The sequence below is a fragment of the Euwallacea fornicatus genome, chromosome 33, assembly GCF_040115645.1.
Source record: "Euwallacea fornicatus isolate EFF26 chromosome 33, ASM4011564v1, whole genome shotgun sequence".
In the NCBI taxonomy this organism is placed as follows: Eukaryota; Metazoa; Arthropoda; class Insecta; order Coleoptera; family Curculionidae; genus Euwallacea; species Euwallacea fornicatus.
The window spans coordinates 481,031-496,244 of NC_089573.1; the positions used below are offsets into that span (position 1 = coordinate 481,031).

Below are 15,214 nucleotides of genomic sequence, written 5' to 3' on the forward strand. Positions count from 1 at the left end.
TTAATTCTTAGTAGTCTTAAAAATATAATTTCATTTGGTTCTTGGGTCATCGAAGTTCGTTCTTAAATACTTAAATTACAGCTCTGTCCTTTTTTTGGGACATCCTGTACGAACCAAAAAATACGTTATGTGGCACATTAATATTCGATTCAAGCATTCGCTTTTTATTTTGTAAGTCTGAAACAGTAGTTTGGAGTAAATATTCCAAGGACAGAAAAATTTACGATCGAACTTCTTCAGTCACCATCGGATAACGACAAAAAGGAGATTTGAAGCGTCGACAAAACGCCGCTGAAACTTAGACGTGGAGAAAAAACACAAGTGCGATAAATGGATGGATAACAATTTCGATGCGGCAAAATGATTTCTTCGGCAAATGGACGTAAAGTGATTTAGACGGCAATCTAACAAAATGTTAACTAGACTGTATTCAGAAACTCCAGTTGTCAAACTTGTGTGATTATTATATGTCCTGTGAAGTCACTAAATAACGCAACCAGAAGAGGTATCCTATCGTCTGAAAAGTTTACGTATTTACATCATACATCGGTTTTTCACCCATTCAAATATCCGCGTCCAATTTGTCCCGCGTCCAAATGCACGTGTACTTTTGTTATATATTTACAATAATCAAGTTTGATATACTAACGAGCCACGAACGACTGAGGTACAATTATCCGGAACCGGAACATGCAGGGCCATCCATGAAGGGGTTAAGCGGGGGGCAGTTTCAACAAAGCCGAACCGGCTACGGTCACCTAAAAAGGCCCCTACAAATCCGATTGCAGGGCTTCGCGGGCGAATTAATATAATTACCATTAAACAAATATGAATAAATGTTGAACATTTAAGTACGTATGTTTGACATAGGCACCAAATAACCTACGATAATTATTTGAAAATTCAAAGGGACGCAGCAAACTAACCGAATGGTTAATCTTTTATATCTTTGGACACAGCTGCTGTAACACGTTACTACGCAAGCTAAGTGAACTGGAAAAAGCTGAAATAAAAATTCGAAATTATTAAAAAAATTTATGTATAATGTTTACCCGGCACGGGTCTCATAGCAATTTTCGGATCGAACTTTAGATATTTCGTTATTTTTTGAATTATATTCAAAGCAAACCTTAAACGACTTTTTACACATATACTTTTTGCACATTTTTACTGTACCTATGTAATCAGTTTAGACTGAATTTTAACGAACTTTTACAGTGCAATCTACTCTTTTAAAAAAATACCTAACTTTTTTAACCTGAGGATAAATGGTTTAGCACGCTTAACTTTTGATTATCCGTTAAAATATTATTTCAACCCACCTCTACCCCAAAATTCACAATTTTTAACTTTAAGATTGTTTCCATGTTCAGGCTATGACGATGGCCAAGGCAATTTTTTTCGAAAATTCTTAAATTTAGTTTTTTAAAGTCAATACTATACAGGGCGTTTCCTTGATTTAAGCCACTTCTGGTCAGTTTACTGTTACAAATGAGAAAAGACTTTAAATTAAAAAAATTGTGGGGCTTTCTTCAAACGATCGGAAAATTTTATTGGCTGAAGTGAAAAACCATCGCAAAGTTAGCAAAATTCGTCAATAAATTTCTGATTGAGCCTATTAGAAAATTTTGTTCGTTCTGAAAGTAAAAATGGCGTCAACGTTTAGTTGAATTGTTTATACGCGATTATGTTAACTCTAATTCGGTTTCTCCCACGGTTAACTGATTAGATGTTTCCCAGTCATTGATGTTTTACAAATCGTAATTGATGAAAGATTCATCAAATTACGAAAAAGTATATAAATTCGCAATTTATCAACTCGGTTTTTTTTTCTAATTTTGCGATATTTCGTCGATTTATTCATCAGTATTTCCTAACGAATTGTGATCAGACCAACCACTTTTATATTTAAATGTTTTCCCATCTCTAATAGAAAACTCATTAACGGAGCTAGTCTAAATGAAAAGGGGGTACCCTGCATAATTAATAAGTTTAGATCTAATGCTGTGCTCTTCCTTTAAAACCTCTACTTTTTCTAATTTGGCGGCTCAAATGTTTAATCTCTCTTAATTTTTTTAATTCTTGCCGCCGGTGTTTTCCAGAAATTTAGCTTATACCTTCTCTATACTTAATACCGTTTTAATATCTTTGAGAGGCAAATTACTCTATATATTAATAATTACTTATCGTCTGCGTATTTTTAAGTTTTTAGTTAATTAAATTTTTATGACATTCAAATTAAATTTTACTGCATTGAAACTGTGTTTTATTTTCTGTTTTTATTGCGAATGATCCTTCAAATATTTGGTCACTATGAGCAAATTTAGAAATTTTCAACAATTTCAAGTGGGTTGGTCGTGTAACCCAGGAACAGAATTCTAATGGACACTCAAACCAGATAGTTTTTCACGAATTTGCGAAGCTTATTGAGGCTTTGGATTTAGGATGAACCAATAAATTGCAAAAATGTATGTCACAAGAGTCTACAGCGACTTTTATGCATAAAAAATAAGCGGCATATTATTAATTCGGTTATATTAGGTTTAACTATTACGCAGAGTTTACACTGATGAATTTTACTCATCATGAAAATTTAGCATTCTCAAGTCAATACAAGAGGTACTTCATACAAGTTGGAGCTTTATTTAAATACCATATTTGCTTAGTTGAAATGTGGAGAAAAGTGCAACGAACAAACTCACTTCTGAATTCGACTAACATATCACCTCGCGGATTCGTACGAAAATGGTCCAAGAAGTACCTGACCTAAGACAAAAAAATGGTGGAAAATATTACATTACTTCTCAGGATAGTCTCCTTGGGGATTGACACGCTTTTCTCACCGATATACCCTGTTTATGGTAAGAAGCTTCGAATGTTTCAAAATAGACATCACCTCGGACTCCACCTCATTAATATTGGCAAAACTCTTTCTACCAAGCCCTTCTTTCAAGTTTGAAAATGGAAAATAATCTAAGGGGGCTAAATGCGGGGAACGGGGTGGCTGAGAAAAAGGTTCGAAACCAAATTGATTGATTTCGACCATCGCGAGTACGGCAATGTGAACTGGTGCATTGTTTTGATGAAAAAAAAATTTTTTTCGCCGAATGCGATCGCTTTTTCCTAATCTCTTCTCTCAAACACGGCAATAAATTTGTACAATATTCTCCATTTATTGTCTCTCCTTTAGGGCGATAGTCAATAAAAATGATCCCACGTGTATTTCAAAAAACTGACGTCACCCCCTTTTCAAGGTATTCGCTTTTCTTGGACCCGATTTTCCCCATTGAGTTCATCGTTTTGACTGCCCTTTCGTCTCAGATATGAAATGATGGACCCATGTTTCAGCCATGGTTACGGATTGACCCCGAAACCGGACCGTTATTACTGCGCAACGTTGCCAAACACTCATTTGAAATATCCTCACGACGCTGTTTTTGTTCATCTTGCGCACAGCTTTCCCAAATCCAATTGTTCGGTCAAAATGCGATGTGTAATACGTTTTGAAATGTCATATTCCAGTACAGTTTTGTGGATTTTCACCACAACTCCTGGAATGGTCAAATTTGAAGTGTCAACCACTGTGGAGTTCGTCTTGCCAGCTGGTACGACCGCGTTTAAACTCTACCACCAAAAATTTTAGAGTTGTAACAAAGGACCAGATTACCTCGGAGAAAGAAATCTAACTACACTTCTGTTTTGTACGGACCAAAGGGATTCAAATGAAAATATTACATCATGTATCAATGGCCAATTTTTTACATGTTCACAAACAGTTCAAAAACGTTTGTTAAAACGGTTTCGAAATGAGCACAAATCAATGCTGCACCTTCAAACTTTAGACGTAAACTTTTTAAGGTTATGTCTTTGTAATATAGGTAAATTTGTACCAAAAAATCGCCATCTACATGTCATGTCGAGTACTTCTGGGACTATTCTCGTGTATGAACGAAAAGCGGACAAATTTATCGCGTCCTCCTTATCAGTACTTCCTCGTCTCAAATACTTCTTTAAGCCCCTATTTGCCACTTAAAATGCAATTTTTGATGAGAAAATGGTGCCAATCTATGTAACAGTTTTTGAAATATCGAATATTCTCGAAATTCTTTACACATGTGGATTGTATTATGGAAGATCTTTTTATACCGGGTAATGCACTAATACTAATAGGTAATACCTAACTTCCCTCCAAATTTCTACTTTCTAAATTTAAAAACAAAAAAGTTACGAAGGCGAGTCACCCTCTTGAATCACCCGGTATGATTAATAACTCTTTATTTCTATTTGTATACATCAGTGAAAACGTTTTTTGCCTTGTGGTTGCCTTCTTCTTTATTTTACTGATCGAAATCTCTGGTATCCCGGAATGCTTCAGAATTGTATTCCTTTGTTTTAAGCTTTGTCAGAGAATCTTTTTGTGTTTCTCTCGACTTCCGCGACGATCCCTAATGAAAAACTTTGGAGTTCTTCATTTTTACTTTAATTAAAGAAACAGTAACTGTTTCTGGTTTTGGATGAGAAAATTTGCCTAACACGATAAAAGTTCGAGAAGCATTTTCGGGCCCGGACCTGCCAAGAATTCTCAAATATTCCTATTCGTATACATTGAACGTTCTGCTAACTTTCAGTAAGCCAGGTGCTCGAGAAGTCATCGGTGTAAAGAAAAAACAATCTTCTTCATATATTATAGGAAAACACATCAGTAAGGGACATTTCGTGGAAAAACTTATCTCCGATTTGTTTTATGAAAGCATCTTACGGTGAATTGGGTGAATATGAGGAAAAGTCGACACTTCATCTCCGAAATTTCCAGGAGCTTGTAATCGCATATTGCCTGTGTGGGGAGGGCCCTGCCCTTGGCGTTCTCCCCACTTAAGCAGATATTTTGATAACAGCTTTGGGTGTTTTATGTTAGCAATAAGTCGGTTTCCATAGAAAAACAGATACAGTTCTAACGAAATGGTCCCGATGTATTATAAGCAACGTAGGGGTTGTTAAGCTTCGAGAAAACAACATGGAACATTTTTCAAACTTGGGATGATCGAACAATGGAAGACTTACAGGATACATTTTTAGATATACATACTCGGAAATTGAGGTGACAGGCGCCAAAGCAAAAAATTTAAAAATAAAGTAATGTTAGAATAGATATTAATCAGTTTTTACGTGTCTGGTCATTAGTCATGTCGAACTAAGGGCTGATAATACAATTCAATTCAACGGAAGAAGGGAATGCTTCCTGCAGTAAATTTACACACAAAGCAAGGGATTTATAATGGCCCTGCATTAGTTATCAGAAATGGGATGTAGGATATTTCGAGAAATATCTGTTTTCGAGCCACCGTTTGGATTATCAATTATAATGCGAAGACAATATGAGGCCACCCATTCGATCCAGCCATGGTTCTTTAAGACTTAGTGACGGTGCAATTATTAAAGTTTTTATTAATTCACCTAAAGTTGGACGGTATTAAATTGATTGAACTGCAAACAAGATAAATTTGGGCAACAGGGTAAACATTGACAATTATTCTAAAAGTTCTGGAAAGTTTCGAAAGCTCATTAATTTAAAAACTTTTAAATAAAACGTATCCCCTTTATAACGGTCGTATATATAACAGTTTCGGGCAATGTTTTAGACCTTCATCTTTTAAAGTGCTTTATATAATTCCTCACCGACTTAAATCGACATTGTCAAGTTCTAAAAATTAGCTAATCGCTGAGAAAGGACGTTCGTTTCCCCTTCATGTAATCTACATATTATTAAAAAGAAAATCCAAATAAATTCTGAGACACCCACTTAGAACAAGAAATAAACGTGGTAATTTGCAGCTTGACTTGATTTGCAAATTTTTTGGAAAAAATCGAACTAAACTTAACTTAAAAAGTTTCACGATCGAGTATTTGAAAAATCGAGTAGTACAAATATATTGTTTGACAAGTAAAACTTAAAAAATTGCACTATGAAGTTTCGTTAGTTAGAACCTAAAATAAGTGTTCATTTCCTGGCCTGAATTAGTCAAAATCTAAAAATTCCGGAAACCAGATTGGGAAAATCCAATTAGAGGTTCAAAATGCCATAAACTCCTAATTTTACCTCGTGGTCTGAAGAAGACAGCTTTTCGAAACTTCGGACTGAAAAGAAAATTTTGCAGTTTTAATACGAGATACGAAGCATTGATTTCGTGGCATAATTCCAAAATCTTTGTCTTTTCTTTCCCCTTTTCATTTGGTTCAAAAGGCCAACAATTTCAAAATTCTTCACCAGCAAATCTATACTCTTAATTTCGGGATCATAATATCGAAACGTTGCCACATTTATAAAAATTATAAATTTTGCCTGCATCTCTTCATGGCACAAATGACTGGGAGAAAAATGAACTTCGATCGATAGGCTGAATTCAGGGGTTCCAATTCGGTACGTTAGAAATGGAAATTCCCTCAGAGACACCAATGGAAGTCGGAACTGCGAGTTTGCTGGTGTGAAACTTCTCCACGTTCGCAAGAATGAATGCAAACCGTTTTGAAAATCATGTAAACATTTCAAATATTTACTGTAAATAAATTACCTTCAGTCAACCCTCGTTGGAGCAAGACAAAAAATTTACGGCCTTTTAAGCGGCTTTGTCGAGAACCACGCCCTGGCTAGCTTTGGCAACATCCTCTCCTAGAGATGCCCAGCATCGGTCCGAAGGTCTTAAGAAAAGAATTGTTCGTTGGAAATTTTCTTAAATACTTTAAGAAGAAACTCGTCAGAACAAACGAACCTAAGGAATACTGCAGAGTAATGAGTATGATTTAAGATATCTACAGGAAGAATCTTTGGGCAGTCAAAACTAATCGCACAAGTCGATCCTATTCGATTCTTTTTGAGGAGGAAAACCTTCGTAAGTGCCCAGTCTGGCGGTCTGGCGAATAGGTCTTATAGGATTCGTCCCTGGGGGAGACGTCCGTCGACTCCTCTCTCCTCCCTGGATCGCTCCCAGAACCAGCACTGGGCATTACTTCTAGACGATTCCACCAACTTGAATTAACTTGAACTAATTTGAAGTGTTTGCACCAAAAACAGTGAAAGATTCTAGAAGTATCAAAGGAAAAATTCAGAAAAATGAAAACTAATTGATTAACCCTGGAATGGCAGTTTGAACTACCTAAGTAAACACGTCTTCACATTTTCTACCAATCTTCTAAGTAAATGTTACAAACAAACCTTGATTTTCTAAGTTAACATATAAACATTCGTAAACGAATGCAGAAAAATGTACTAGGTATGATATAACTCTTAAATGACGTTTTGTCCACATAAAACAGTGTGCCCTTTGAACCATCAAAGTAAACCTAATGATTGATGACTATTAGGCTATTATTTTACTTGACCCAAAAATATTCGATCTCATATATGAGAAAGTAGGTATACATAAAGGCTTTAAGTTTCCCTCGTTTTCATGGATTACAAAAGTGTTACCATTCCAAGCATTTGCGCACACGATAATTGGGGTTTGGCTTTAATTATTTGCCCTAACCCTTGAATAAGGATTAACAGAATTTTAACTTCACCCTCAAAGGAAATTCGGTTTGACCTAGATCCGGCCAAAAGCCAATTACGAGAGTTTAGTGTCTTTTGATACCTTGAGGATAAAGATTACGCTCGCAATATTTCTTAATGCAAAGAGTCGGCATTGCCCTAGGCGAGGAAATGTAGAAGTTGCTTTGAAATTGCCGCAAATTGTGTTATGATAACGTTGCAATTGCTTACATTTTATCTTGGGACAGTCCTTATCGACAAAATGACAAAACAATGACGAAATTATGGTCCACTGAATTGCTGAAAAGGCTCTTATTGAACGGTCGTACAGGGCGGTTTTTTTTAATGTGTAAATATCAATTTCTTAGAGATTATGCCGGTAGTAGAAAAATTCAAAAACACGTCAACCAGAATGTGACGAGGGAAGGTGATTGATGGTACAACTAACTCACTACCAAATGCACCTCAGCCGTCACAAGTAATTTCTTTTTTAACAGCACGGACATGGAAAGCATTTTCCATACTTTTCAGTGGTACCGAAATATCTGGAATGCCCCCCTCAAACGTATCCCTTAATGTCAAAAATGCAAAATCCTTGGTTAAGACACTTAGGGGTAGAATGAAATAATTTTCAATCAGGAATAGGTAAAAGAGGTGATAATCAGTTCCAAGTTTTGTTTTAATTGCATTAAAGCACGAAATTTGTTGCTCAATATTAATAATTTTTTATAATAGGCATTCGCCATTTTCCACGTAAGCCTGCCAGCGATATTCACGCACTTTGACGAAAGTTTCTTTAGGAATTGCGCAACACTCAGTAATAATTCGCTGACTTAATTCCTCAATTGTTTCTGGTTGGGTTTCGAACACTACAGATTTCAAGTGCCCCAACAAAAATAAATCCAAGGGCGTGAGATCCGGAGACCTAGGGCGCCATTCTATCGCTCCCCTCCTTCCGATCCATCTTGCGGGGTAATTGTTATCCAACCACTGCCTAACGGATAAGACAAACTGTGGGTCTGTCCCATCCTGTTGAAAACTTAGTTAATTTTCGACGAGTTGTAATTCGCCATTTTCGTCCTGCTGATTCTCTAGCTGATGAATTATCAACGGTTCAATGGCATTTTCTAAAAGGTCACGATAGATCCCACCATTCAAATTACCATCGACGTGCAAAGGTCCTGTGATAGCATCTCCGAGGATCCCGGCCCAAACATCCAGTTTTTGTGGGTATTGAGTGCTTCCTTCTGTCATAACATAAGGGTTCGCGAATCGCTCCAGATTGTACAATTGTGCCTTTTGAGGGTAACATTCGAGTAAAATGTGCACTCATCCCTAAAGCAAACGTTTAGCAGCAGTAGGGGCTTGTTGGTAATCAAAACATTCATCACTTCGTAATATTCAATTTGTCGGTCTGGATCTTCTTCATTGAACTCCCGAGGAAGTTAATTGTGCACGGATGAAATTTGTGTAATTTTAGAATTTTTTGGAGCTATACTGCTGAGAGTCTAGTTAAAGTAGATGCTTGACGGGTAGACGGTTATGGATTTTAGCCGTATTGTATGAGAACTTCGATTTACCCAAACAGATCTAACGTCCTAGGTTAATTCCTTTTTTTATTAATCACAAAAACCGGGTTTTTAAAATGTCCGTATTAATTTCCTAACATAGGCAGGATTAGTGTTAGTTTCAGTACGCCGCTGGAGAAATTTTTTTGTGGTTCGTAAAAGACAACGTTCCTCGGTACCACAAATAAAAACAATTTCAACCCGTTTCGCAATTTAATAAACCATTTTTCAATTGCAACTTTCTGAGAAGAAACATGAAGAGAAATTGAGACAACCAATAGAATTCGACGATTCCCCGGGAGGAAAAACATTTATTTACAAACGCTGATAAAACACAAATAGCATTTTTTTCACATTTAACATTATTATTAATTATTTATACATTAACATCGTCTGTACGCTTCCATGGATAATAACGGTCAACATTTCGAACACCTGTTATAAAAAAATTATTAATATTGAGCGACCGATTTTACGCTTTAATTTAATTATGATAAAAATTTGAATTAATTATCAGTTCTATTACTCATTCCACGCCCAGGAGTCTTACCCTTGGATTTTACCTTTTAGGCGTTATCAACGAGAGATACATTTGATGGCAGAATTCCGGAAACTTTGGGACAATTGAAAATCTTAGCAAAAATGCTTTTCGACGACATGTCGCAACCATGTTCGTGCTTGGTGGCTGGGGTAAACTAGGTCACGCGTGCGCATTAGGTAGAGGGTAGTGAGCTCGTTCCGTCCTCAATCATCTTCACTTATCACATTTTGGTACGCGTATTTTTATATTTTTCCGTTGACGATATAATTTTCCATGTATCGACATTTGTACCATCAAAAAATACATCTTGTGCGAGCAAGTCCTGCTTTGCTTGATTTAATAGAAATTTCCACCCCCTTCTAAATGCAACATCATCACGGATTCCTATCTTTATGTTTCTTCATCACCGTTATACAAAAAGTTCAATACCCGTCTTTAGACAAATCACGTCCGGAAATGCCTTTTGTCTGTCCCCTAATACTCTCGGACAATAACTGATAATGCCTCAAATTGACGGGCCTGATCTGAGCTAACCCCAAATCCCATGCTGAAAACAAAGGACGAGTTTACATTGAAAAGTTGATTTTTCATTTCCCTTCAACACAGTGAATAATAAGGTAAAACATGACACTTGGCAAAGAATTTCGTTCCAATTTTAGTGAGATCATTCAGGTTTTCTGCATTAATCTCGGGGAAGTGAAGGTATAGACAGCATTGCCGCCTAGAGGATTTTAATGCAAATAATGGAAATTCTAGAGGAAATCTATTTCGCTAATTAGTTCTAAGTGGAAAATTCATTTAACCAGAAGTATCCGCCGATCGAACTTGTTCGAGTGAAACGATTTTAAATTCGGCAAATATCTTGCCTAAGGAACTTTTGTCGAATGCCTTTCCAAGGGCCTTTCTTTCCAGGTTAAGTTCCGTGTTAATAGCTGATATATGGATTTTATTGCCATCTCGAGTTAATTGTTTCCTAGGGAGGCATATAATTAAGCTTAATTTTCAGTGTTTAATTAGCGTCACTAAATTCGGTTTATTTGAGGGCTCGAAACGCTAATTATTGTTTTTAATTAGGAAATACTCGTTTATAAATGTGTTAACTGCGAGTATTCAGTTTTCAGGCAAATAGAAAATGACTCAGTCGAAGCCCGTTTGGTCCGCGAAGCCCGTATCCGCTGATTTTATGTGAGTACCGAATGCTTAAAATATGTCCTTAGAATCTAGAATATTCTACACACTGCCGGCTTTTCTTATTTCAAGCGTAAAAGACTTAAACTGCTTAACTTCCGAAACTGCTTCCCGAATGGCCGAAGTTTATTAATTCAGCCTCATTGAAGCACCTGTTCAACTTCAGAAAAACTTTCCAAAGATATCAAATACCATCAGAAGTTTTATGAGCATAAGGTGCTTTTGCGGAGTTTCAATCTATTTGCTTCAAGAGATAAATGCGTGGTATACATCGCTTGTCAATCCAAGTTTTCCATTTTGTTTTATAGGTGTTAGGGGAAGTTCGTATGCACTTGCTCTGAACACGAGGAAAGTAAGGAAAATAGGTGGAAGTTGATGATATAAACTAGATGTGACTGTTTTGAATGTATCATCTCTTGGTTTCTCTCCAAGTTTCAGGTAGCTCCGGTTAAAACTACTTATGTATTTCCAAGCTTTCACTTCAAATGTAGAAACAAAAAAAAATACCTTCGAACCTTGAGATATGTTTTTTTCTATTCAGGAATGTGCTCCGACACAACAAACGTTTTTACCTGCATTTTTAAGACGTCGGAACCTCGGTTCAAGATTCAGGGTTCGACGCAAGAACTAGATCGATTAAACTAGAAAAAAACACCATAAAAATACCAAGTTTTTTCGACATTCTTCGAAGCATGGAGATACCGTGCCCTGTATCTCTCTTCGAGAGGACCCCAAGTAGTAAACATTTAGTTCACCTTCACATTTATTTGCTATATTTCGCGTATTGACATTCGTAATATGTACTAAACTGCTGTTCAAAAAATGACCCGGTATAAAATAAAAGAACAGCTACAGTCGCTCAAAAAAGTATTCGTACAGCGGGAAAAAAATTCTGTGACCCATAATTTTCGACTGATTTTGTTCAAAATTTGTATAATGAAAAATCAATCCTAAACTCAGTTTAGGTGTTCGAGCAAGTTTTGAAAATTAAATTTTTAGAGTGCTTTTCATGGTCTTAAAAAAAAACTCCATTTCGAAAACTTCTTGTGCGGTGGAAATTTTTCAGTAGGATTTTAATGATCCTGTAGAGGGGATTTTTCTACGTATATCCTGAAAATTTGATCAAAATCGAACCGCAAATAAGGGAGTTGCAGCTTTTTAAAGTCGCCAAAAAATGACGATTCTCACGCAAAGTAATAAATTTTAAACATTTTTGGCGAATTTAAAAAGCTGCAACTCCCTTATTTGCGGTTCGATTTTGATCAAATTTTCAGGATATACGTAGAAAAATCCCCTCTACAGGATCATTAAAATCCTACTGAAAAATTTCCACCGCACAAGAAGTTTTCGAAATGGAGTTTTTTTTTAAGACCATGAAAAGCACTCTAAAAATTTAATTTTCAAAACTTGCTCGAACACCTAAACTGAGTTTAGGATTGATTTTTCATTATACAAATTTTGAACAAAATCAGTCGAAAATTATGGGTCACAGAATTTTTTTCCCGCTGTACGAATACTTTTTTGAGCGACTGTATGTAAAATTTCGATTTTTCTTTTTAGTGAAACACACTGTACGTTAATAATTTATTAGATGAAGTTCTTTATTCCGATTTAAAAATTATGGAATTTCCTGACGTCACCTCTAATTGCTTTCTCTAAGAAGAATCATATACGGCCTGTAAAGGCGATGTATCATGCTCATAAACTGAACACCAAACTTACGGTCCTATTTTTACCCACTGAATTTAATGGTACTTCGTTGGCGTTAAGATGCGTATTCACTGAGCGAACGAAGATCGAACGAACATCGAATTGCGAATAATGAAATTCGAAGTTGGTTCGAAGTTCATTCGATCGCAATTTATTGTTTACTTTTGAAAGCGGACCTAAAACGAATTAACACCTCTTTTCAATTCTAATCAATTTAATTGGTCGACATTTCATAGGTCCTATCCTGCGTCTTTAATCTGATACTCCGAATAATTAATGTGGTCCATGTAGGGTCTTCCGAGGTTTGTACGCAATATTTAGCAATACATTTTACCTCGAAAAGTGCGATAAAAAGGTCACATGAACATACGTAGGTGCGAAAACGCCTCATTATCGCGATACGAATAATAACAGCATAAACTGCAATATCTAAGATATCTAAGTCAAATTTGCAGCGTTCGTGATACGTTAGGTGCTACCAAGAGAACACTACCCAATCGCGTTTTTGCGAGGACTCAGGCCTCCAATTTACGACACCAAACTCCTTATTGAGCACACCACTGCCTATTTGTTTTTTTTTTCAATTCACACTCTTTGTTTCGTTTTGAAAAAATAAGTGGTCCCCCGCCTGGTCTTCGGGCCTCGAATCGTTTTCGAGATATTTGCAAAATTATGAACGAAAACGCTTGTTTCTGCGCTCAACTCAAATCTTAGTACTGAAAGTCGTGTGTAAAGAAGAAAATCGATTCGAAATACGAGATGGTCCCTGAGGGTGTTCTTATATCCAAGGAGCTGATTCTCTGGACTGTTTGGATTGTTCCAAGACGAAAACGAGTCGTTTCCGAAAAATATGGTGTTAAATACTGTAGAATTCGGTTATAATGAGTTTGAGGGGACCGGAGATTTTGCTCGTTCTAACTGAGCGTTCATTGTGGCCAGCAGTCGATAATGTTTGTTCGAATTTAACAGAATGTATGAAAAAGTATTTGTCGGACAAAAAATTTATTTTATAATTGAACAGAAAACACAAATGAACCTAAATATGAATCACCTACGTATCGAATTACCTTAAAATTATATCCTATAATATCTAGTTTTTTCGATTTGAAAATAGTCGATAATTTTATGTTGTATCTGATATTTTACCAATGATTGCCTTTCAATGTAGCTATGCAATTTGTCAAAAGCTTGAAACAGAGAAGGTTCATGTTTAGGACAGTATAAAAGTTTAGAGATAATTAGGAGACTCTGACACATTTGGTAAATCATTTCCCTCAGCTGCCTCTTCCTCATTTTCACTCTCCGGGAGTTCCTCCGTGGAGGCTCTCCCAGATACGGCGACACCCGCAATCGGTTCAGCACTGCTTGACACATCAGTGGTTATTAAGCTATTATCAATTTCGAAATATTCATTAATGTCGATATTGTTATGCTGTTCAAACCAAGCGGCCAAAGGAATGTTTTCTTCATCTACTTCGTCCACAAATTCTGCATCGTCTGGTTGACCATCAACAGGCCTCAGCCTCAAATGCGTCAAAGAAATGTTCTCTTCTTCGTCAGCTTCGTTTACGAATTGAGAGATAAATCCTGCACGTCGAAAGGAGCTTTTAATTGTTATTTTGGAAATGTTTCGCCATGCTGCACCTATCGTTATTATTGCATCGAAGAGTGTGAACTTTGAAGTCTTCCTTGTTTTCAAGGGCGTTTATTAATCGTACTAAAAATATTTTTCGATATTATGCCTTCGGACAACGTATAACAACTTGGTGCAATGGTTGTAAAATGGCAGTGATATTTGGAGATAGGAATGCAAGTTTAATAAATCTAAGATTTCTTAGATGTGGATATGCTGAGCAATTCTCTAAAATCAATATTATTTTTCCTTTTTTTCTCGAAGTTGTTCATCGCATTCCTGAATTAGTTTTTCAAAAGTGTCCCGTGCCATCCACGCTCTTTTGTTCAACACCTAATTTAAAGGTATTTTTTTTAAACATCTCAGTGATTTAAATCCACCAATTGTCATCGATGAACATTTCTCAGTTCCAGCCGTGTGAGCACAAACCTACACAGTAATTCTTTCTTTGCTTTGTTCTCCACCACTGCATTTCTCTCCTTTAAATTTTAACGTTTTATCTGAAGTCAGTCTGTAAACCAAACTTGTTTCATCTGTGTTAAAGATATCGTTCGATTCGTAGCCAGCACTAACATTTGGCCATTTATTTTCAAGCCATTCAGGTGTTACTGCAGATGATGCCTCGGCTGTTCCTCGATGGATTTCACGCACAGACATGTTGCGTTTCAATTTAAAACTGTCAAGTCATCATCTTGTACACACAACATTTTCACTGTCACTAGAATCGCTACGCAAATTTGCTACCACTTTGGCCTTTGCTTGCAAAACTGAACTAGAAATGAGATTGTCTTGACTCCTTTGGATCGTGAACCATTTAAAAAACGCCTGATCTACATAATTTCTCATCGGTTTTTGTATTCTTTTTTTGTTTGTTTTTAAATTAGTTTTGTTAACTAAACTCTTAATTTTATGCTTTTTTTTAAATCGTAGAAATAGTAGGTTTTGATAATTTATACTTTTTGCGCACGTCTCAATGAGAAATTCCCATTTCCAAATCGTGAATGGTATTTAATTTTTGTTCAATTATCAACACCTTATGTTTTTTAGCT

The 15,214-nt window shown here is 36.2% G+C and overlaps 1 protein-coding gene across 7 annotated transcripts in view; it reads left to right on the top strand.

Annotated features, from left to right (window-relative positions):
* The window catches only part of mGluR (metabotropic Glutamate Receptor), a 105,260-nt gene that overhangs the window by 45,489 nt on the left and 44,557 nt on the right, over positions 1-15,214 (top strand). For 2 of the 7 annotated variants that reach the window (XM_066299350.1, XM_066299351.1), the window contains one exon: positions 10,749-10,819. The exons of the other annotated variants lie outside the window; for them this stretch is intronic. The gene's annotated coding sequence lies outside the window, so the exon portion shown is untranslated. The remainder of the gene's footprint in view (positions 1-10,748; positions 10,820-15,214) is intronic. 7 annotated transcript variants of the gene reach the window in all.